We start from the raw sequence: 22,480 nt of genomic DNA, 5'->3' as shown, positions 1-22,480 counted from the left end.
AAAAATAACACAGAAGAAAAACAAAAAGGAAGCTATGGAAGTAACAACGGATTCTCCTCAAGTGAGTTCTCAGAGGAAACTCGAGCTTCTAGTACCAGGAAAAGGAAGCAACAACACAAGAGCAAGAAAAACGCTAGAAAAAAAGGCTACTAAAAAATTCTTTACATTTAGGGGGAGAAAGTGATACTTCTCAGTCAGATGATTCCTCATCTAGCATCTAGCAGTTCTGAGGAACTGGAGGAAAGTGACACTAAGAAAACCGAAAGGAAAAAGAAAGAGAAGAGCATCCATGTTCCCATGCCGAACCCTGAGGTACAAGAGAGGACAAGCCAGTGCAGGAACTGGAAGGTGGCTACCAACTCCAGGTCTGCTGAGAGCTCAGAGGATGACTATCTGGGAGAGCAGCAGTCCTGCTTCCCACTTACTCTTCAAAAGAGGAAGGGAGTGCAGGTGACTCCTGCAGCACCTAGGTTTGATATCAGTCAAGAGTTGTCCTGCCACAGATACCTTTGTTTCCTATTGTGGTTTGTTAATCTCCATCCTCTTTTGTTAATAAGGAATCTGGTATTTTGTTAAGGTTTCTTGAAATGATTATTTTTTCAATTAATCACTTAGGGTAGAATACCTATACAGCAAATTAAAGAACCCAGAAAGCTGAACATACTAATGACCTGGGCACACCAATTGGAATGTTGTATTTATGGGAATCAAGAGTCCAGGATTGAGGAGGAGGACTGAAATAGTGCTGAATAGAATGGTTTCACAAGTAGATACTTGCAATTTATGCAGGAGGTATACTGTCTTCAGATTTGGTTCTTTGATTTGTCTGTAGTTGGTCCCTATGTGCATCTAGTATACTTAGTGAAGAAATACTTAAAAGAACAAGACTTTTCCGTTCATGGTAATATCTACAGAAGACTGCTAAGGAACCTAGGGTTTTCAGTCTAATTTCCCTGCTGGTCAGGGTTTAGTTACATTTAGCACAACCCAAACACAACAGTAACTGCATAGTAAATGTTCTTCTAGATTCATTGCTGTATATTGCCTAAATGCTCTTCTTTTTTTGAAATTATTTGTTTAGTTGTCCTATCTATCAAATGGGAAAAAATAGCAAGTAGTTATGTTGCCAATGATACTTTCAAAGAGATTCAGGGCACCAGCCATCTAAATGTCTTTTCTTTTTTTTTTTTTTTTTTTTCTTTTTGCCAAGTTGGGGGATTGAACCAAAGGCCTTGCATATACCAGGCAAATGTTTTCCCTTTAAGCTGTACACCCAGTCCTGTTGTTTCCTTGTTCATTTCTTATTCTATTAATGGATTTTAGATTTTCCCTGAAACAAGTTCAATCTATTTCAAAATGAAACACACTTCTAAGGTACATATCTACTTCCCAGTCTGATTCTGAGTTTTGATTATCAAGAACATATTATTTCCCCCTGCTGTACATTGTGATTCTCATATTAAAATAAACAAAAATAGCACTGGAATGTGGCTGGTAGAACAGTTGGCTTTTCATTAAGAGGAAAGATAAAGTGAAATTGTCAGGGGTTTTGTTTTTGAAGTTGTCACTCTGGTACTGATTGAAATACTTGAAAACTCAAGACTGTGGGTCATGGTTCTGCCACTAAACAATTAAGATTTAGATCAGATTAACTAACCTCTCTGGCCTTATTTTTGCATGTGTAATACAAAAATACTTTATGGTTAGCAAGACAGACATCAGCAATAGAACACAAGAATGTTGACATCCCACGAAGTAGCATTTTATAGTTCTAACTAAATTTGTGCTCTTTATGGAACATATTTCTAATAATGTGCTTGTTCTTTAAAAAATTAATAAATTATGGAAACAATGACCTTCACAATAGTCACAAATAATTTAAAATGCCTTGGTGTGATTCTAATCAAGCAAGTGAAAGATATATATGACAAGAATATCAAGTCTCTGAAGAAAGAAATCAAAGATCTCAGAAGATGCAATGATCTCCCTCCTTTGCTCATGGATTGACAGGATTTTACAGGAAAAATGGCCTTCTTGACAAAGGCAATCTACAGATTCAATGCAATCCTCATCAAAATACCAATTAAATTCTTCAAAGAGTTAGAAAGAGAAATTTGCAAACTCATTTGGAATAACAAATAACCCAGGATAGGGAAAATTATTCTAAACAATGAAAGAAATTCTGGAGGAAATCACCATTCTTGACTTCAAGCTGTAATGCAGAGCAATAGTGAAAAAAACTGTATGGTATTGCTACAGAGACAGGCAGGTAGATCAATGGAATAGAACTGAGGAACAAGAAACGAACCCACACACCTATGATCACTTGTTCTTTGACAAAGTTGCTGAACCCATCCAGTGAACAAAAGACAGCATTTTCAACAAATGGTGCTGGTTCAACTGGCAGTAACCATGTAGAAGAATGCAAATCGATCCCTTCTTATCTCCTTGTACAAAGTTCATGTCCAAGTGGATCAAGAACCTCCATATATCCACCTTTTTGAATTCTGTGGATTGTATCTTGGATATTCTGTAATTTTTTTGCGGGGGGGATGGGGCTAATATCCACTTATAAGTGAGTACATACCATGCATGTACTTTTTGGTCTGAGTTACCTCACTCAGGATATTTTCTAGTTCATTAGTTTGCCTGCAAAGCTCAGGATGTCCTCATTCTTAATAGATATGTAGTATTCCATTGTGTATATGAATCACAGTTTCTGTATCCATTCTTCTATCTTGGGACATCTGGTTTGTTTACAGCTTCTGCCTATCACAAATAAGGCTTCTATGAACATAGTAGAACACATGTCCCTGTGGCATGGCGAGGAATCTTGTGGCTATATTCCCAAGAGTGGTATTGCTGTGTCTTCATGTAGATCTATTTCCAATTTCCTGAGATTCTCCAGACTGATTTCCAAAGTGGTTTTACCTGTTTGCAATTCCACCAGCAATGGAGTTGTGTTCTTCTTTCTCCACATCCTCACCAACATGTCTTTTCAACTGAAGTTTTGATCTTAGCATTCTAATTGGTGTAAGGTAAATCTCAGGGTCATTTTGATTTGCATGTTTCTGATCACTAAGGACTTTAAACATTTCTTTAGGTGTTTCTCAGCCATTAGAGATTCCTCTGTTGTAAATTCTCAGTTTAGTTCTATACCCAATTTTTTAATAGTGTTTCTAGTTTTTTGGTGGTTAGCTTCTTGAGTTCTTTATATATTTTTGGTTATTAGCCCTCTAACAGATGTTGGGTTAGTGAGAATTTTCTTAGACTGGGGCACAAAATACTCATGGGATGAAATATGGATTCAAAAGTGTGGAGCAGAAACTGAAGGAAGGCCATCCTCAAGACTGCCCCACTTGGGAATCCATCCCATATACAGTCACCAAAAACAGACAATATTGTGGAGGACAAGAAGTGCATGCTGACAGGAGCCTGATATAGCTGTCTCCTGAGAGACTCTGCCTGACTCTAACAAATACAGAGGTGGATGCTCACAACCAACCGTTGATCTGAGCACAGGGTCCCCAATGGAGGAGTTAGGGAAAGGACTGAAGGAGCTGAAGGGGTGCTCAACCCCATACGAAGAATCAAAATATCAACCAAGCAGACCTCTCCCCAGACCTCCCAGGGACTGAACCAGCTACCAAAGAGAACACATGGAAGGACCCATGGTTCCTACCACATATGTAGCAGAGGATGGACTTGTTGGCCATCAATGGGAGAAGAAGCCCATGATTCTCTAAAAGTTTGATGACCAAGTTTCAGGGAATGCCAGGGCAGGGAGTTGGGTGTGGATGGGTGTATGAGGGAGCATCCTCATAGAAGCAGGGGGATGGGGATGGGATAGGTGGTTTCCAGTAGGGAAACCAGGAAATGAGAGAACATTTGAAATGTAAATAAAAAAAATCCAATAAAATAAGGTAATAATGGAAGAGGATGAAAAATTTCAAAGGTATTGAACTTGTCCATAGGTGGGAATGTGATGATTTATTCTTATCCCAAACATATTGAATTATATATATTAAATATGTTTTATATTTTTTCTCTATGAATCTCACCACAATTAGATGTCTTTTTGCAGACAGGATTATAATATATCTTAATTCTACTTATAATTTATTGGTCATAACTCATGAGAATACATGTTTAAGGTATAAGTTGTGTGCTAACATTTGTACAAAATATGGAGTATAGGACCTATTTAGTAAATATATTGAATGATTAATTTGTAATGTACATATTTCATCCTATATTACAAGCAAGAAAATATTTGATTAAAAAGTATGGATTATGTTTAAAAATATAAAACTGATTAGCATGACTTATTATGAAGTTTAATTTTTAAGTTAGAGTCTTCATGTCAGAGTGAGAGAGTATATGATTAAGACAGATATTACATGTTCAAATATATCTACTTTTAAAAAGACCTGAAGTGACAAAATATGCAGCACAGGAGAGACACTGGGAAGAATGTCCTAAGGAACCGATGTCTTTATTTTTTTTTTAATTTTTTATTGGATATTTTCTTTATTTACATTTCATAAGTTATCCCCTTTCCTGGCCCCCCACTCCAAGAAAGTCCCTAGTCCATCCTACCTCCCCCTGCTTCTATGAGTGTGTTCCTCCACCCACCTACATACAACCTCTTCCCCTCCCTCAATTCCCCTACACAGGGGAATCCATCTAGCCTTCATAGGACCAAGGACCTCTCCTCCCATTGATGCCCAACAAGGCCATCCTCTGTTACATATGCAGCTGGAGCCATGTGTACTCCTTTGTTGATGGCTTAGTCCCTGGGAGCTCTGGGGGTCTGGTTGGTTGATATTGTTGTTCTTCCTGTTGGGTTGCAAACCCCTTCAACTCCTGCAGTCCATTCTCCAACTCCTCTTTTGGAACCCCTCGCTCAGTCCAATGGTTGGCTGTCAGCATACCTCTGTATTTGTAAGGCTCTGGCAGGGCCTTTCAGGGGACAGCCATATCAGGCTCCTTTCAGCATGTACTTCTTTGCATCTTCCATAGTGTCTGGGTTTGGTAACTTTATATGTGATGAATCCCCAGGTGGGACAGTCTCTGGATAGCCTTTCCTTCAGTTTCTGCTGTACATTTTATCTCCAACTTTGCTCCTGTGAGTATTTTGTTCTCCTTCTAAGAAGGACTGAAGCACACACAATTTGATTTTTCCTTCTTGAGCTTCATGTGTTCTCTGAATTGTATCTTGGTTACTTGAAGCTTGTGGGCTAATATCCACTTATCAGTGAGTGCATACCATGTGTGCTCTTTTGTGAATGGGTTACCTCACTCAGGATGATATTTTCTAGTTCTAACCGTTTGCCCAAGAATTTCATGAATTCATCATTTTTCATAGCTGAGTAGTACTCAGTTGTGTAAACGTGCTACATTTTCTGTATCTATTCCTCTGTTGAAGAACATCCCTGTTCTTTCCAGCTCCTGGCTATTATAAATAAAGTTGCTATGAACATAGTGGAGCATGTGTCCTTATTACATGTTGGAGAAAATTCTGGGTATATGCCCAAGAATGGTATTTCTGGGTCCTCAGGTAGTACTGTGTCCAATTTTCTGAGGAAGGGCCAAACTGATTTCCAGAGTGGTTGTATCAGCTTTCAATCCCACCAGCAGTGGAGAAGTGTTTCTCTTTCTCCAGACCCTTGTCAGCATCTGCTGTCACCTGAGTTTTTTATCTTAGGCATTCTGACTGGTGTGAGGTGGAATCTCAGGATTGTTTTGAGTTGCATTCCCCTGATTACTAAGGATGTTGAACCTTTTTTTTTTAGATGCTTCTTAGCCACTCTGTAATCCTCAGTTGAGAATTTCTTGTTTAGCTCTGTACCCCATTATTTAACAGGACTATTTGTTTCTCTGGAGTCTAACTTCTTAAGTTTATTGTATGTATTGGATGTTCGTACTCTATTGGATGTAGGATTGGTAAAGATCTTTTCCCAATCTGTTGGTTGACTTTTTGTCTTATTGAAGGTGTCCTTTGCCTTACAGAAGCTTTGCAGTTTTATAAGGTCCCATTTGTCAATTCTTGATCTTAGAGCATAAGCCACTGGTGTTCAGTTTAGGAATTTTTCTCCTGTGCCCATGTGTTCAAGGCTCTTCCCCACTTTCTCCTCTAGATGTTTCAGTGTATCTCATTCTATGTGGAAATGCTTGATCCACTTGGACTTGAGCTTTGTGGAAGGAGATAAGAATGGTTCAATTTGCATTTTCTACATGATGACCTCCAATCGAACCCGCACAATTTATTAAAAATGCTGCCTTTTGGAGCTATGAGTGCCTCCATGTGTATTCTCTCGTTGTTGATTTAGTTCCTGGGAACTCTGGGTGTACTGGTTGGTTCATTTTGTTGTTCCTCCTATGGGGCTGCAAAACCCTTCATTTCCTTGGGTCCTTTCTCTAGCTCCTCCATTGGGGACCTAGTGCTCAGTCCAATGATTGGCTGAGTGCATTCACATCTGTATTTGTCAAGCACTGATAGAGCCTCTCAAGAGACAGCTATATTAGGTTTCATTCAGCAAGCACTTCTTGGCATCCACAATAGTCTCTGTGTTTGATGACTGAAGATGGGATTGATCCCCAGGTGTGGCAGTCTCTGGATGGCCTTTCCTTTAGTCTCTTCTCCACACTTTGTCTTTGTAACTCCTTTTGTGGGCATTTTGTTCCCCCTTTCTAAGGAGGACCAAAGTATTCACACTTTGGTATTACTTCATCTTGAGTGTCATGTGGTCTGTGAACGACTCATGGCTCTAGCTGCATATGTAGCAGATGATGGAACTATCAGAAATCAATGTGAGAAAAGACTTGATCCTGTGAAGGCTCTATGTCCCAGTGTTTGGGAATTCCAGGGCCGGGGAAAAAGGAGTATGTGGGTTGGTGAACAGGTAGAGGGGGGAGGGACAGGGGTTTTTTGGAAGGGAAAAAAAGAAAGGAGATAACATTTGAAATGTAAATGAAGAAAATATGTAGTAAAAAAAGTAAAAATGAGATAGTGAAAGAGTATGAAAAATACTTCCCAAACAAGGTCCCCAATAGCCAAGGTTTGATCAACTAAACTGATTATGTTTCAGTATTGTAGCTGACTACCCAGACCAGATCACTAAATTTTGGGTGATCATTCCTGAATAATTAACATAGGAATATTGATTTTTTTCAATATGATCATTTTCTTAAACATTTCATTTTTAAAGGAACTGTAAATACCTTTATGTATTAAAATATATATACCACCCCAGCCACTCAAAAAACAAATGCTGTCTTTTTTTCCACTGCATGGTTTTAGATCCTTTGTCAAAGATCAAGTGATCATATATGTGTATTGTATATGTGTGTGTGTGTGTGTGTGTGTGTGTGTGTGTGTGTGTGTGTTCATTTCTGGGTCTTCAATTCTATTCCTTTGATCTTCCTGCCTGTCTTTGAACCAATACAAGGCAGTTTTTAATCACTATTTCATTGTAATATAGCTTGAGGACAGGGATGTTGTTCTGCCAGAAGTAGTTTCATTGTTGAGAATAGTTTCCAATATCCTGGGTGTTTTGTTCTTCCAAATGAATTTGCAAATTGCTCTTTCTTACACTATGGAGAATTGTGTTGCAATATTGATGGGGATTATACTGAATCTGTAGGTTGCTTTCAGCAAGATGGTCATTTTTACTATATTAATCCTGCCAATCCATGAGCAAGGAAAATCTTTCCATCTTCTGAGATCTTCTTCAATTTCTTTCTTCAGAGTTGTGAAGTTCTTGTCATACATATCTTTCACTTGCTTGGTTAGAGCGACACCAAGGTATTTTATATTATTTATGACTATTGTGAAGGATATCATTTCCCTAATTTCTTTCTCAACCTGTTTATCCTCTGAGTAGAGGAAGGTTACTGATTTGTTTGAATTAACTCTATATCCAGCCATTTTGCTGAAGTTGTTTATCAGGTTTAGGAGCTCTCTGGTAGAATTTTTGGGGTCACTTATATATACTATATCATCTTCAAATAGAGATGTTTTGATTTCTTCCTTTCCAATGTGTATCCCTTTGACCTCCTTTTGTTGTCTATTTGCTCTGGCTAGAACATCGAGTACTATATTGAAAAATAAGAACAGAGTGGGAAGCCTTGTCTAGTCTCTGATTTTAGTGGGATTTCTTCAAGTTTCTCTCCATTCAGTTTGACATGGGCTACTGGTTTGCTGTATATTACTTTTTCTGTGTTTAGGTATGGGGCTTAAATTCCTGATTGTTCCAAGTCTTAACATGAAGGGATGCTGAATTTTGCCAAATGCTTTTTCATCATCTAATGAAATGATCATGTGGGTTTTGTCTTTCAGTTTGTTTGTTTAGTCGACTACATTAATAGATTTATGCATATAGAACCATTCCTGCATCCCTAGGATGAAGCTTACTTGATTGTGGACAATCATCATTTTAATGTGTTCTTAGATTCAGTATTTCAAGAATTTTATTGAGTATTTTTGCATCAATGTTTATTAGGGAGATTACTCTAAAGTTCTCTTTCTTTGTTTGGTCTTCCTGTGGTTTAGGTGTAAGCATAATTGTGGCTTCATAGAACTAATTGGGTAGTGTTCCTTCTCTTTCCATTTTGTGGAATAATTTGAGGAGTATTAATTGGTATTAGGTCTTCTTTAAAGGTCTGATAGAATTCTGCCCTAAACCTATCTGTTCCTGGGCTATTTTTGGTTAGGAGACTTTTAATGACTGCTTCTATTTTTTTAGGGGCTATTGGAGTGTTTAGATGATTTACCTGATCCAGTTATAATTTTGGCATCTGGCATGTGTCTAGAAAATTTTCCATTTCATCCAGTTTTTCCAACTTAGTTGAGTATAAACTTTTGTAGTAGGATCTGATGATTTTTGGATTTCCATAGTTTCTGTTATCACTTCTCTTCTGATTTTATTAATTTGGATACTGTCTCTGTGCCCTCTGCTTAGTCTGGTTAAGGGTTTATCTATATTGTTGATTTTCTCAAAGAATGAACTCCTGGTTTAGTTGATTCTTTGTATATTTCTTTTGGTTTCTATTTGGTTGATTTCAGCCCTGGGTTTGATTATTCCCTGCCTTCTACTCCTCTTGGGTGTATTTGCTTCTTTTTGTTCTACAGTTTTTAGGTGTATTGTCAAGCTACTAGTTTAAGCTCTCTCTAGTTTCTGTTTGGATGCACTCAGAGCTATGAGATTTCCTCTTACCACTACTTTCATTGTGTCCCATAAGTTTTCATATGATATATCTTCATTTTCATTAAATTCTAAAAAGTCTTAATTTCTTTCTTTATTTCTTCCTTGACCAAGTTATCATTGATAGAGCATCATTCAGAATCCATTTGTATGTGTGTTTTCTGTTGTTTTTGTGGAATTTATGACCAGCCTTAGTCTGTGGTGATCTCATAGGGTACATCGGGTTATTTCAATCCTCTTGTATTTGTTGAGGCCGGTTTTATGACTAATTATATGGGCAATTTTGAAGAAGGTACCATGAGGTAATAAGAAGAAGGTATATTCTTTTGCTTTAGGATGAAATCTTCTATAAATATCTGTTGGATCCATTTGGTTCATAACTTCAGTTTGTTTCACTGTATGTATCTCTGTTTAGTTTATGTTTTCATGATCTCTCCATTGCTGAGAGATGGGTATTGAAGTCTCCCTCTATTATTGTGTGGGGTGCGATGTATGCTTGAGCTTTTGTAAAGTTTTTTTTATGAATGTGGGTGCCCTTACATTTGGAGTGTAGATGTTCAGAATTGAGAGATCCTTTGGGTAGATTTTTCTGTTGATGAGTATGAAGTGTCCCTCCTTATCCTCTTTGATAACTTTTGGTTGAATGTTGATTTTATTCGATATTAGAATGGCTACTCCAGCTTGTTTCTTGGGACCATTTGCTTGGAAAATTGTTTTCCAGCCTTGTACTCTGAGGTAGTGCCTGTCTTTGTCACTGAGTTGCATTTCCTGTATGCCTCAAAATGCTGGGTCCTGTTTATGTATCGAATCTGTTAGTCTATGTCTTTATACTGGGGAATTGAGTCCATTGAAGTTTAGAGATAGTTAGAGATAGCTAGAGAAGTTTAGAGTAGTCTAGGCTGGCATTTTTGTTCTCTTAGGGCTTTTATGACATTTACCCAGGATCTTCTCGCTTTCATAGTCTCTGGTGAGAAGTCTGGCATAATTCTGATAGGTCTGCCTTTATATGTTACTTGACCTTTTTTCCTTACTGCTTTTAATATTCTTTCTTTGATTTGTGCATTTGGTGTTTTGATTATTACGTGAGAGGAGGAATTTCTTTTCTGGTCCAGTCTATTTGGAGTTGTGTAAGCTTCTTTCATGTTCATATTCATCTCTTTCTTTAGGTTAAGGAAGTTTTCTTCTATAATTTTGTTGAAGATATTTACTGACCCTTTAAGTTGGGAATCTTCTCCCTCTCTTCTATACTTATTATCCTTATGTTTGGTCTTCTCCTAGTGTCCTGGATTTCCTGGATGTTTTGGGTTGGGAGCTTTTTGCATTTTGCCTTTTCTTTGACTGTTTTGTCATTGTTTCCTATGGTATCTTCTTCAAATGAGATTCTCTCTTCTATCTCTTGTATTCTGTTTGTGATGCTTACATCTATGGCTCCTGATGTCTTTCCTAGGTTTTCTAACTCCCGGATTTTATCCCTTTGTGATTTTCTTATTTTTCTATTTCTATTTTTAGATCTTGGATGGTTTTGTTAATTTCTTTTTCGTGTTTGATTGTCTTTTCCTGTAATTCTTTAAGGGATTTTTTAGTTTCTTCTTTAAGGGCTTCTATGTATTTATCTGTGTTATCTTGTATTTCTTTTAGGGAATTATTTATGTCCTTCTCAATGTCCTATAAAGTCATTTTAAATCTGAATCTTGCTTTTCCATTTTGATGGGGTATCCAAGACTTTTTGTGGTGGGATAACTGGTTTCTGGTGATGTCAAGTAACCTTGGTTTCTGTTGCTTATGTTCATACACTTGCCTCCTGCCATCCAATTATTTCTAGCTCCACCGTTCCTCACTATTTCTGACTAGAGCCTGTCCTTCCTGTAATCCTGGTTCTGTCAGAACTTCTCAGAGTCCAGCTGTCTCTGTGATCCTGAAATTCTGAGTGTGTAAATGTTCCTGGGAGCCAAGCTACCTCTGAGACTCTGAGAACCTGGTGTGACCAAGCTTCTAGGATCCTGTGACCTTGTGATCCTGTGATTCTGGGTGTGTTAGAGAGCCTGGGATTTGAGCCTCCTCTGGGTGCTGTGGGACTGGCTGCATATTTCTCACCCAAGGAAAACTGGTGCAGACCAGAAAGAACCTGAGACACTGGTCAGGCAGAATTCCCGTATTCCCTGGATCCTGCTGGTCCCAGTTACTCCCAGTGGTATTGGAAAAGATGTTGTGGCCTACTCACTCCTGATTCTACTACCTGGGTTTCTGCTTTTTAAATGAAAAAAATTCTCCTTTGAAATAATGTCTATAATCCTAATTGAAAAATGACTCATGTGAATGTAGATTTTTAGATTATCTGTGCTTAATATTAATTAAAATATATTAATTAAAATCTTTCAGAAATGGATAACCTATAGAAGGCCTTAATCTGATAAAACAACAAAAACAACAACAACAACAACAAACCTTTAGGAGCATGTCATGTCCTCATTCAGTAGAAGAGTAAAAGACAGATATCTGGGCTACATAACACTAAGACCAATTTGTGACTAATAAACACATAATTTTATATGGAGAACAACGAATAACCACTCTGATGACAGCTTTGCAGGTCCAAAACCATAAGTCTTTTAGCATGAAACAGACACACCGGGTTTTGTCTTGCTCTGTAGTATTTTCTTCTGTTTGTTTGTTACCACACATCACAATATGAGAGGAATTGACTAGGTTCCAAGTGCAAGTGTATGTTATATTCATTTCTATTTGCAAGTAGAACTCTCAGCAAGAAAATAGTAGCTGAGATATGATACAGGAGTGTTTTGCTCTGTACATACCCAACATATATTAACCGTCTCTCACTTTCTTTCTATTTTCAAATACAAGCCTTTCAAAATCAGCTTCCTCAAACTTGTCGAAATGCAATAAATACATTTGAGAAATCCTTTTGAGTTAATCCTGAGACATATAATTCACTGCTTACCCATCACTTCCATAGGAACATAGTGCCATAGTAACATGGATGATCAGCAGAATGGATGCTGAAAACTGTCAAAATGATATCCTCTTGCTTTTACTCCCTGACAGATTTGACAGTTACAATTTCTTAGTGCTCCTTTCATTATTTGAGAACAGATATGGGCTAGAATAAAATCCCCAACCTGCCTGGATGCCTGTGGCACATTCCAAAAATATTTCTTCTACCCCTGGGTTCACAAGGAATTTAAAGGAAGAGTTAAAGTTCTTTTGGGCTTTCATATGGATGTCTTCTGATACTATTGCCTTACAAACTACACCTGTCAGCTAGCCTGACCTCTCTGTGGGACTCAAGATGGGAGTAAGCAATATTTTGAAGGTTTTCATCAGTGATACAACCCTGCCATTCTTCTTTCACCTCACAAGAGTAAATAAGAAAGTAACATCTTGACACTGATCTCATTATTTTTTTTAATTACATAACACCTCCAAGTATAAAAGCAACTGTGTGTTTATCCTGAAGTCATTTTACAGTTTGTGACTAGATATCATTGATCAATCCACATTCCTTAGTTCATCTCAGTGGAGTTTTATTACCCCCTAATGTTCCTCACCTATGACTGCATTAAGTTCTTATTTCCTTAATTTATGTATAAAATTTAGAAATTGAAATATATTTACTATATCTAATCTACCCAAACCAAATATATACAGATATCATGGTTGTGTGGCTGACTGGGGTTGTACTTCACTGTTATTGCCCAGCAATAGGAGAGAAAAAACATCCCTTTTTTTTTTTTTTTTTTTTTGGTTTTTCAAGACAGGTTTTTTTTCTGTATAACTCTGGCTGTCCTGGAACTCACTTTGTAGACCAGGTTGGCCTCGAACTCAGAAATCCACCTGCCTCTGCCTCCTGAGTGCTGGGATTAAAGGTGTGCGCTACCATGCCAGGCTTCTATAATCCTTCATAGTAAAATGCTAACTTGATTTAGCTTTTTATTCTTTTGTTTTTCCCATAATAGATAGTGTGAGAATCAGATGACATAAAGCAAATGGTGACATCACTGGGAGGTGATGACGCACGCCTGTAATCCCAGCACTTGGGAGGCAGAGGCAGGCGGATTTCTGAGTTCGAGGCCAGCCTGGTCTACAGAGTGAGTTCCAGGACAGCCAGGGCTACACAGAGAAACCCTGTCTCGAAAACAAACAAATAAAAAAAAACAAAAAACAAAAAAAACCAAAAAAACCCAAAAAAACAAAACAAAACAAAAAAAGAGGTCATAATAAATTATTCATAAACATTAATTCTGTCACAAATTAATTATTAGTGTTTAATTGGGAGTAATACAAGCAAATTTATTGAATCTTGAGACATAGATGTAGTGTGAAAATTACTCATTTCCTGATCAAGAGATTATTATTATTATTATTATTATTATTATTATTATTATTATTATTATGTCTCTGTGACTATAGAGCAAGAAATGCAATGCCGTTTGGCTAGGGTATTAAATTCCAGTGACAAGCATCTGGTGGTGGAGGACATATTATGCTTAGAAATTACTCTGACCCAAAGTCCTTTCCTGAAAACTCCTAGCCAAGACCAAAAAGATATTATGCTAGACAGAAAACCTGGTAACACCTGCCCACCAATATTCCTATTTTGCTATGCATTTGCGTATTCAAATAGGTATCTATGGCATTAGACTTTGGGTACTTTGAAATGAAAGACCAACACTACTTAGTTAATGATGGTGTAAAGTTTATGACAATGGAAAATTATCCCCAGACTCCCTCACCTGAGGAACTCTCCCTTCCCAGAAGGGCGAGGCTACATAGGTCCAAGAAAAGCCACGTTAGTGGTTGACTGAGGCCAACCTGGTAGTAAACAGTTTCCCCTTTAGAAAGACCCCAGCAGCCTGCCAACACCAACAAATTAGTTTAAAGATTAAACTTCCCCATTAATAGTATACTGCCCGGCTACTGTGGCTGAAAACTGCCCTGCTCAAACTGGATACAGATTTCTGCCAGTGTGTGTTCGTGGCTGCTTCTTCTCCTGCATGAATGATCATCCCCAACTCGTTGGAACTGTAAAATCTTCTTGCAATTGCATTGATTACCATCTCTGTGAGTTACCTTCAAGGAGTCACAATAGTGTGGCCCTCAGGCTTCACAGTGGAATTACAAAGTGTTGGATAATTTTCACAGTAGTCACTGGACTGAAATCTTAAGACTGTACCTTCTCTAGCTTTTTTGATATCTCTAGAACTCTTCAGAAATTTCCCTTATCCACCTCAAAAACAAAATATTTGAGAGTAAGCAGGTCTGGATACATATTAAATATTGTGTAAGATAAGGTCCCATCTAAAGCACTATAGTGGCCATCAAGAACACGACATGGAAAAGGCAAAAGATATGGATCTGATACATACAATAAAGACTACCTACACAAAATGGTGTCCACCAGGAAACAACAATGGTTTATTGACAAAAAAAAAAATGGTCCAGCAACTGATCCATGCCAACAATACAGCAAGCATTTAGAGGGGCCAGTTCTCTTAGCTGTTTACTCATTGTATTTTCTTATAAAAGATCAACTTCAATACAGCTCAGCATATGAAATTCAATGAATATTATCTACTTCTTAGCTCAGCCTTATTATCCCCTATTTGAGTCTGATTATTATTCAGTGAACTGTGGTAGCTTTCCAAGGGTTATAGGCAGAATGCAAGTGAAGTGGTTTGTGAATGATAGAATCTAAGTTTCCCAACATCATTGCTATTTGTTTTATTCCTAGGCATGTTGCAACTACTTGGAATAATTACTGATATAGGATTGATATTAAGAGAAAAAATTTAAAAATCCTGAGAGTAGCTCTCAACAGATAAAAATTTAAATATTTATATAATCTAACAACAACAAAAAACCCAATAAACCTCACAGTGATGAAAATGCCCCTAACCCAGACATATAGCTATTAATAGCCATATTCTCTTTAGTGTTGCCTCATACATGATCTTCATTTATATTATATGTATTATATAGAATTTTCTTTACAGTAAAAATTATGTTTAAGTACATCATCTATCATCACTGGTTATTTTCCATAGTGTTGTGCAGAAATATTTGACCAAAACAATTTAAAGGATGTTTTAAAAGGCTTAGTTTGGCTTACATTGTCAAGCAACAGTTCATCCTGGCAGGTAAAGAACAATATTGAGTATACTTATGTTGACCATTGCAGAAGCACAAGTCAGCATCTCTGAATGACTTAGGAGATCAGTAATTATAGAACACAAGCTAGAAACTAAAGCAAGCATCACTTCAAGCCATGTTCCTATTATCTTCTGATGGTGGTGACATCATCTCAAAAGTTTCAGAATTTTGGATAGAAGGCCACCAAGAACCAAATGCTCACAGAAAATCCTGAAAGGAATATTTTAGATAAAAACACACTATACATACACTATTTGGTTTGTGTCACATATGAAACCACTGCTGTTATGTTTCTACTGAGAAGAGAAACAACATCTGGCAAATATGTGTGTCTTTTACAATTAATGTTTTGATGGTGCTAAATCTATGAGTTCTAATTCTTGTCCTATAACTTATTAGATAACTTTGAGCCAGTTGTCTAAAGTCTCAGAATGCTTATATCCAATCCCTTCAAGAGCTACCAATACCATCTGCATAATCAGGCTATTAGGAAGAATTAGGAAATTATACTTTTAAAGTGCTTATTAGCCTTTCTAGAAGCTAATGTGTGATTAATCAATTAGTGTGAAAATTATAATAATTAATATTAAGACTATTAGTCAAAGATAAAGGAAAATGAAGATGCAAAGTAGAGTTACATATGCCAGAGGTTGGATAAATGATAACCTAATGCAAAACCTAAGATCCATTCTTAATATTTAATGACTGACAAGTACTCAATGTAGAGTATTTAATCAAAATCTCTGACTAATTTGATAAGAATTGTTATAAGTTCTTTGAAATGTCACAGAATTCAATAGTGAAGGAATCAACTTTTGAATTTTCTGAGTAGAAATTTTTTCCCGACTTTGTCCTTCTTGGTATGGTCAGGTTTTCACAACAATGATTCATTTTTGGTAATTTATATGAGTCTAAGGAAAGCTGAAAGAGAGGTAATATTTCTACATATATTCCATCATGTGCATTATGAATAATCCTTAGAAAATATAAATAAAAATCTCTATGTGATACAACTTCAAAAGTGAAAGCTAGCATACTGTCACATATGTACAGGGAACTTGTTTATAGAGTGTGGGTGAAAATATATAAGCTAGTAAAACATCAGGGTAAACAAAGTTACTCCAAAGAGAAACATAAGTATTCTATTATCAAGCAATGTTTCTACTAAAGACTTAGACAAAAAGTAAAATAAAATCATCCAAAGAATCTTGCACTACCATGTTCACTGTATTCACAATGCCAGGCATTATAGAATCAACCTAAGTGTGAAATGGATGAGGAAAATATGCATAGACAAAATTATATTATTTATTCATAAAATACAAAAAAGGATATCACTTGTATCAACATGTAAAATCCCCCCCCCAAAAAAAAACACTGTGTCAAATGAAATAAGCTAAGGGAAAGTAAAACAAATGACACTCAAGCCTATTCATATGATAAATCATCAAATATTGATACCATAAAACTATAAATGATTTCCAGAAACAGAAGATATGAGGGATGACAGAGATAGTGAAAGGCTGGCCAAAGGATAAACAATTTCAGATGGGTAGAAATTTTGGTTCTCTCCTATGTTACATTACTACTGCATGTTTCTTCCTTCCTCTCCCCCCAGACCAGCCTTTCCACCATGTCCTTCCTCCCTTAGTTCCATCTCTACGCCCTTTTACTTTAGAAAAGAGCATACTTCCCAGAGATATGAACTATATTAGGTATAACATGTTAGAATAAAACTAAGTACCTCATATAAAAGCTGCTCACAGCAACTCAGTGGGAGAAAAAGAGTTTGCATAACACACAAAAGAGTCAGCAACAGCCCCTGCTCCAGCTGTTATGATTCCCACCAGATGACCAAGCTACACAACTATAACATATATCCAGAAGGCCTAGGTCTGTCCAATGTAGGCTGCTTGGTTGGCTGTTCAGTCTCTGAGACCCTCTGAGTCCTGGTTAGTTGATGGTGAGCTATGGTCTTGTGGTGTGAAGTTGAAACTTCTGATTCATTTGGGAAGTCAAACCAATTATTGATTGGCTATTCTCACAATGTTTGTACTACCTTTACCTCAGTAGGCAGGACAAACTGTAGGTTATGTCAAATAATGTTTTGCTGGGGCACACAGGTGAAAGGATATCTAGCTAAAGTAGACACAGGGTAAAGGATGTTTTACCATAGAAAACATATGCAAGAACATATAATGTTTAGACAAAATATAAATTTGATACCACAGACAGTGGGAAATGGAGCATTGGTTTCCGTTGCCTTACCTTGCTATTCTTCACTAACAACACACATGTATTAGTTTGCCTTACATTACATTACTGAGCTCTACTTGTGGTGATGTCATAGAGAGAAATTTCCTTAAGAACTTCTCATGAGGTTCATGGAGCTTCTTGCTGCTTTTACTATTTCAGACTGGTTGATGAGCCATGTGCTTTCTCCTAGATTGAAATGCCCTTGCCGATTTGTGTGGTATCACTGCCAAGGGGACTGTACTGCTGCTGCTGATTTGTATTTGGTGTTTGCTACTGGATTGAACTGCTGATATCCTGACTACAAAGATTTGACTCACTCCCAAAGAACTATTTCTAAACAAATCTATTACCCTCATGTCCTAATAACTTTTTTCTACTACCTGTGGTGGATAGTGGGCTAGAGGAAAGGTTGAACCCTTATTAAAGTAGGTTAGAAAAAATTTATGCCTACAGTGGTCTCATTGACCCCAATGACTCTGCCTAATTTTTGGCTATAGGTCTCTGTATCTGCTTCTATAAGTTGCTGGATGAATCTTCTCTGATGATGATTATGCCAGGACCTGGACTACAGCCTATTAGTATAGAAGAATAATGTTAGGAATCATTCCATTGCTTTTTTCTTTCATCTTTCTTTCCTTCCTTCTTCCTTCCTTCATTCTTTCCTTCCTTCCTTCCTTCCTTCCTTCCTTCCTTCCTTTCTTTCTTTCTTTCTTTCTTTCTTTCTTTCTTTCTTTCTTTCTTTCTTTCTTTCTTNCTTCCTTCCTTCCTTCCTTCCTTCCTTCCTTTCTTTCTTTCTTTCTTTCTTTCTTTCTTTCTTTCTTTCTTTCTTTCTTTCTTTCTTTCTCTCTTTCTTTCCCTTTTTTGACAGTCATGTTTGACATTATAATATAGGTCTTTGGGTTATTCAGCCTCCGGTTTCTGGTTTCCAGGCAGTATCATGAATGGACTGAATTTCCTGACATGGGTCTCAAGTTGAACCAGTTATTGGTTGGCTATTTCCATAAGGTTTGTATCAGCTTTACCCCAGTAGGCAAGAAAAATTGTAGTTTGTGTTCTATGTACTTCTAGAACTTGCATGGGTCTGACTTTACTTAGTATGGGGAAACTTTGTTTCTAGTACCTTGTAAAAGATATGTTTTATACTATTGACTTGTGATTCTCCTTCCTCATCTATGCTTATAAGTCAAGGATTTAGTTTTTATTGTTGTTCCACTTTTCCTGCATTTTCCTTTCCTGTGATTTTATTTTCATCAGGTTACTTAATTATTTTTTTCTAGATTATCTATTTTATTTTCTGTCATGATATTTTATCATCTGCTTGATACATGCTAATTGGAAAGCTTCCCAGTGAGTTTCCGGGTGAGTTCCAGGGATGTTTTAGTTCCATCTCCATTTCAGCTTTACCCCTCTTCCAGGTTTCTGTCTCTTTATTGAATTCTCATCTCAAGTCCTGGATTATCCTTATCATTTCCATTGGCCTTCTGTTTGTACTTTTTTGTGTAACACATACTGCTATCTTCAGTGAAGTGATTTTTCATGTCTTCTTTAAATTCCTTGAATTTTTGGTTAAAAATGTAGGAAAAATCCTTTTTTTTTTTTTCTGTGTCCTAGAGTTCACCTAGGTGGTTCTTGTAAGAGAGAATTTGCAATGTACCAGTGTGTTTGAGGGGAGACATGTTGTCCTAGTCATTAATGTTTTTTTTTTGTGTTTTGAGAATTGTACCTGAATTTCATTCTTAGGTTAGTTGTCTGATGTGATAATCTGCCTTTCCTCAGTTTGGGCCCATGCCAGAGAATCATGAAGCTTGGCCAGAGAAAGCTGGTGGATGATATGTTTTATTGAACTAGGTCATGGGGCCTTGAATATTAAGAGTTTATTGAATCTAGGCCTGTGCTTGCAGATGAGGCAGTTGTCAGAGTAAAAGTTTGAGAGAGTAAAAGAGCATTTCACCAATCAAAACTCTCTTTACCAAAGCAGAATACCAATACAAAATGTGGCCTATCAGAGTATAGGTGGCTACATATACATATACATCTTGGAGGGGTTGTGGCTCAGGAACAAAAAAGGTGTAGGTCATGGTCTGGAACTAGGTTGTAGCTTTGCTGATGGTGGTTGGTTGGGAGAAATGAAGGTAAAACAAAGATTCATATTAGTATTATTAAAGGAAACAATAAAAATAGGTTTGGCTTATAATGGAGTGGATTTAAGAAATCCCAGAATGATTGATATTAAAACAGCTGGAAGGAATGATGAATGAGCAGAGTCTAACAAAGGAACAATTCTTAATGCTCTCTGACAGAATCAGGTGAATATAGTCAACAATAGTACATTATGTATCTAAAAATTGTTAGAAGACACGATTTTAAATGTACTTACAATAAATTGAAAAGTTTACGGTGAAAGATACAGGAATAAATTTGAACAATTCTTGCTATATATAAATCAAAGAAATATGATGTCAACCAAAAACGTTAAACAAAAGAGAAAAGTCTTTCCTCACAAGAATAAAACATGAGATCTGAAATTTTACTATCTGTTTTGTTCGGTTTAAAATAAAACTTCATTACAAGAAGTAGACAATTTGTAAACTTTGGAAAAGACAAAATGGGGAGTCAAAAATCTGAGTCTAGCCACTAATTTGTCAGAAATTAGAAGAAAAAAGAGTTTCTAAAGAATGCTAGGTTGAACTGGTAAAAGAAACCAATATTGGAATGTACGAGTTGTTTACACTCTCAGAAAATCTCCTAGGGGGTGGGCCTGTTTTACCTCATGTCAAGGGAGGAGTTTGACATGGTAATGACAGATATAAACTAAGACCGGTCAGAATCTGTGTCCATTTCTTATCACATCTGAAAATTTAAAACTTTCAGGATATAATGTAAATTGCTTAGTTTCTGTCTCTGAGATAACATACTTCAGCTTTAGCCAATAATACTCTTAACTCACAAAAAGAATAGTTCTGAGAAATATGTAACAAATGTAACAACGTTGAAAGCATACATCCAGAAAGTTTATTTACAAGAATTGAATCTGCAATAATGAATTTGGAATTTAAGAAAACACATATGGTAATATTCTTCATTAATTGAATATAGTTATAAATAAATTAATATGCTTAAGCACCAAACACCATACTCTTGCATAGGTATATACATGATAAAACATACATTAATTTAAAAGGCATGGTAAGCAACTGCTCAGTGTGTATCAGGGAATGAAATTGTCTGCTGTTACATTCAATATAGCTTGCTCGCCAGCTTACATGGGTGACCCATATAGCCTTTACATTATTCCTCTTTTGATAGCTTTATATATTAACCAATACTGTTAACATCACCATTTATTTTTCTGTCAGTTATGCAATGTTCTCTGTAACCACTGCTAAGCATGTTCTTTAGACTGGTCTTCTAAATTTTCTGATCATTGTAGTAAATGTGTCATTTTATTGCTGAAGTTAATTTCTAGCCCCTTGCCTCTATTATACTATAACTTTAAAGCGCCATGTAGACATCAATGAATTCAATACTGTTGGGAGCTTTCTTTTTTGAAAAAAAAAAGTCTACTTTTTACTTATTTACTTTCCATTCTGCTCACTGCCTACATTCTGGTCGCCCCTCCCACAATCTTTCTCCTATTCCCCCTCCCTTTCTCCGCTGAGGGGGCACAGGAAAGACAGACCAATTCTCCTCCTCCACAATTTACTCTCTTTTTGGCTTACCCACCTCTATCCTTTCTCCCTTTTCTCCCCCTCCCCCTCCTCCTCTCCCTCTCCTCTGTCTCTCACATCATCTCTAGCTCCCTGAGAACTCACCATCAATTTATCATTCTTTGTTCTTGCTGCTTGATTTTCTCTTTTTCTGCTCTCATATATTCATCCTACTCATTTTTAGATCTTTCAATCTCACAACTTAGACCAACCCCCACCTCATCTGGATCTCAAGCATTCCCATTTCAGCTGATTTGTTATATCTTACTGATTTTGTTTCTCTGTTGAATCTTTTTATTTCATACTTTTATTTATTTATTTTTAATGGGAAATACTTTCTTTATTAGATATACCCAAGATACAATTTGCAAAACACATGAAACTCAAGAAGTATTCACCAAAGGGTGAATAATTCAATCCTTCTTAAAAGGGGGAACAAAATACTCACAGAAGGAGTTACAGTGACAAAGTTTGGAGCAGAGACTGAAGGAATGACCATCCAGAGACTGCCGCACATGGGGATCCATCCATCCTATATACAGTTACCAAACCCAGGCACTATTGAGGATGCCAACAAGAGCTTGCTGAAAGGCACCTTATATAGCTGTCTACTGAGAGGCTCTGCCAGTCTCTGGTGAATCTTAATATGGGATTTTTATATGTACTTATTTTCTGTCTTTCCCACACACGGTAAAAGCCAGGAGAACCAAAGATTTTTCTATTGTAATCATTCTCAACATTATAGTTAAAACCCTCGTTCATAACTAATTTTTAACATATACTTATATAATAGGAAAAATCTGAAACAGGAAAATGTTCCTGATATAATAAAGTTATGGTCGGCCCGGGAGCAGTCTTCCGGCCTGATCCGGCACCTGGCGCCTTTCCTGCCCAAGGAGGTGTGTTTGCCCGGGAGCAGTCTCAAGGCCTGAGTCAGAAGGTGAGCCATCTTTGCTCCAGTGCACTGCCTGGGAGAGGGCAGACTGGAGAAGCATCAAAGCTTCTGGGAAGGATCCTGTGTCTGGTTCCCGTCATCTGGCTCCTTTCCCCGCCCAAGGAGGGGTGGCTGCCTGGGAGCAGTCTCCAGCCTGAACCAGCATCTGGCACCTTTCCCACCTGAGGAGGGGTGTCTGCCCTGGACCA

At 37.1% G+C, this 22,480-nt stretch overlaps 1 pseudogene; it reads left to right on the top strand.

Annotated features, from left to right (window-relative positions):
- The window catches only part of LOC110314326, a 1,233-nt pseudogene extending 657 nt beyond the window's left edge, over window positions 1–576 (top strand).
- Window positions 577–22,480: the final 21,904 nt, after the last annotated feature.

Source organism: Mus pahari, chromosome X (assembly GCF_900095145.1).
Source record: "Mus pahari chromosome X, PAHARI_EIJ_v1.1, whole genome shotgun sequence".
Classification (NCBI taxonomy): domain Eukaryota; kingdom Metazoa; phylum Chordata; class Mammalia; order Rodentia; family Muridae; genus Mus; species Mus pahari.
Note: the sequence above shows the minus strand (reverse complement) of the source record. Positions and strands in the feature narration are given on the sequence as shown.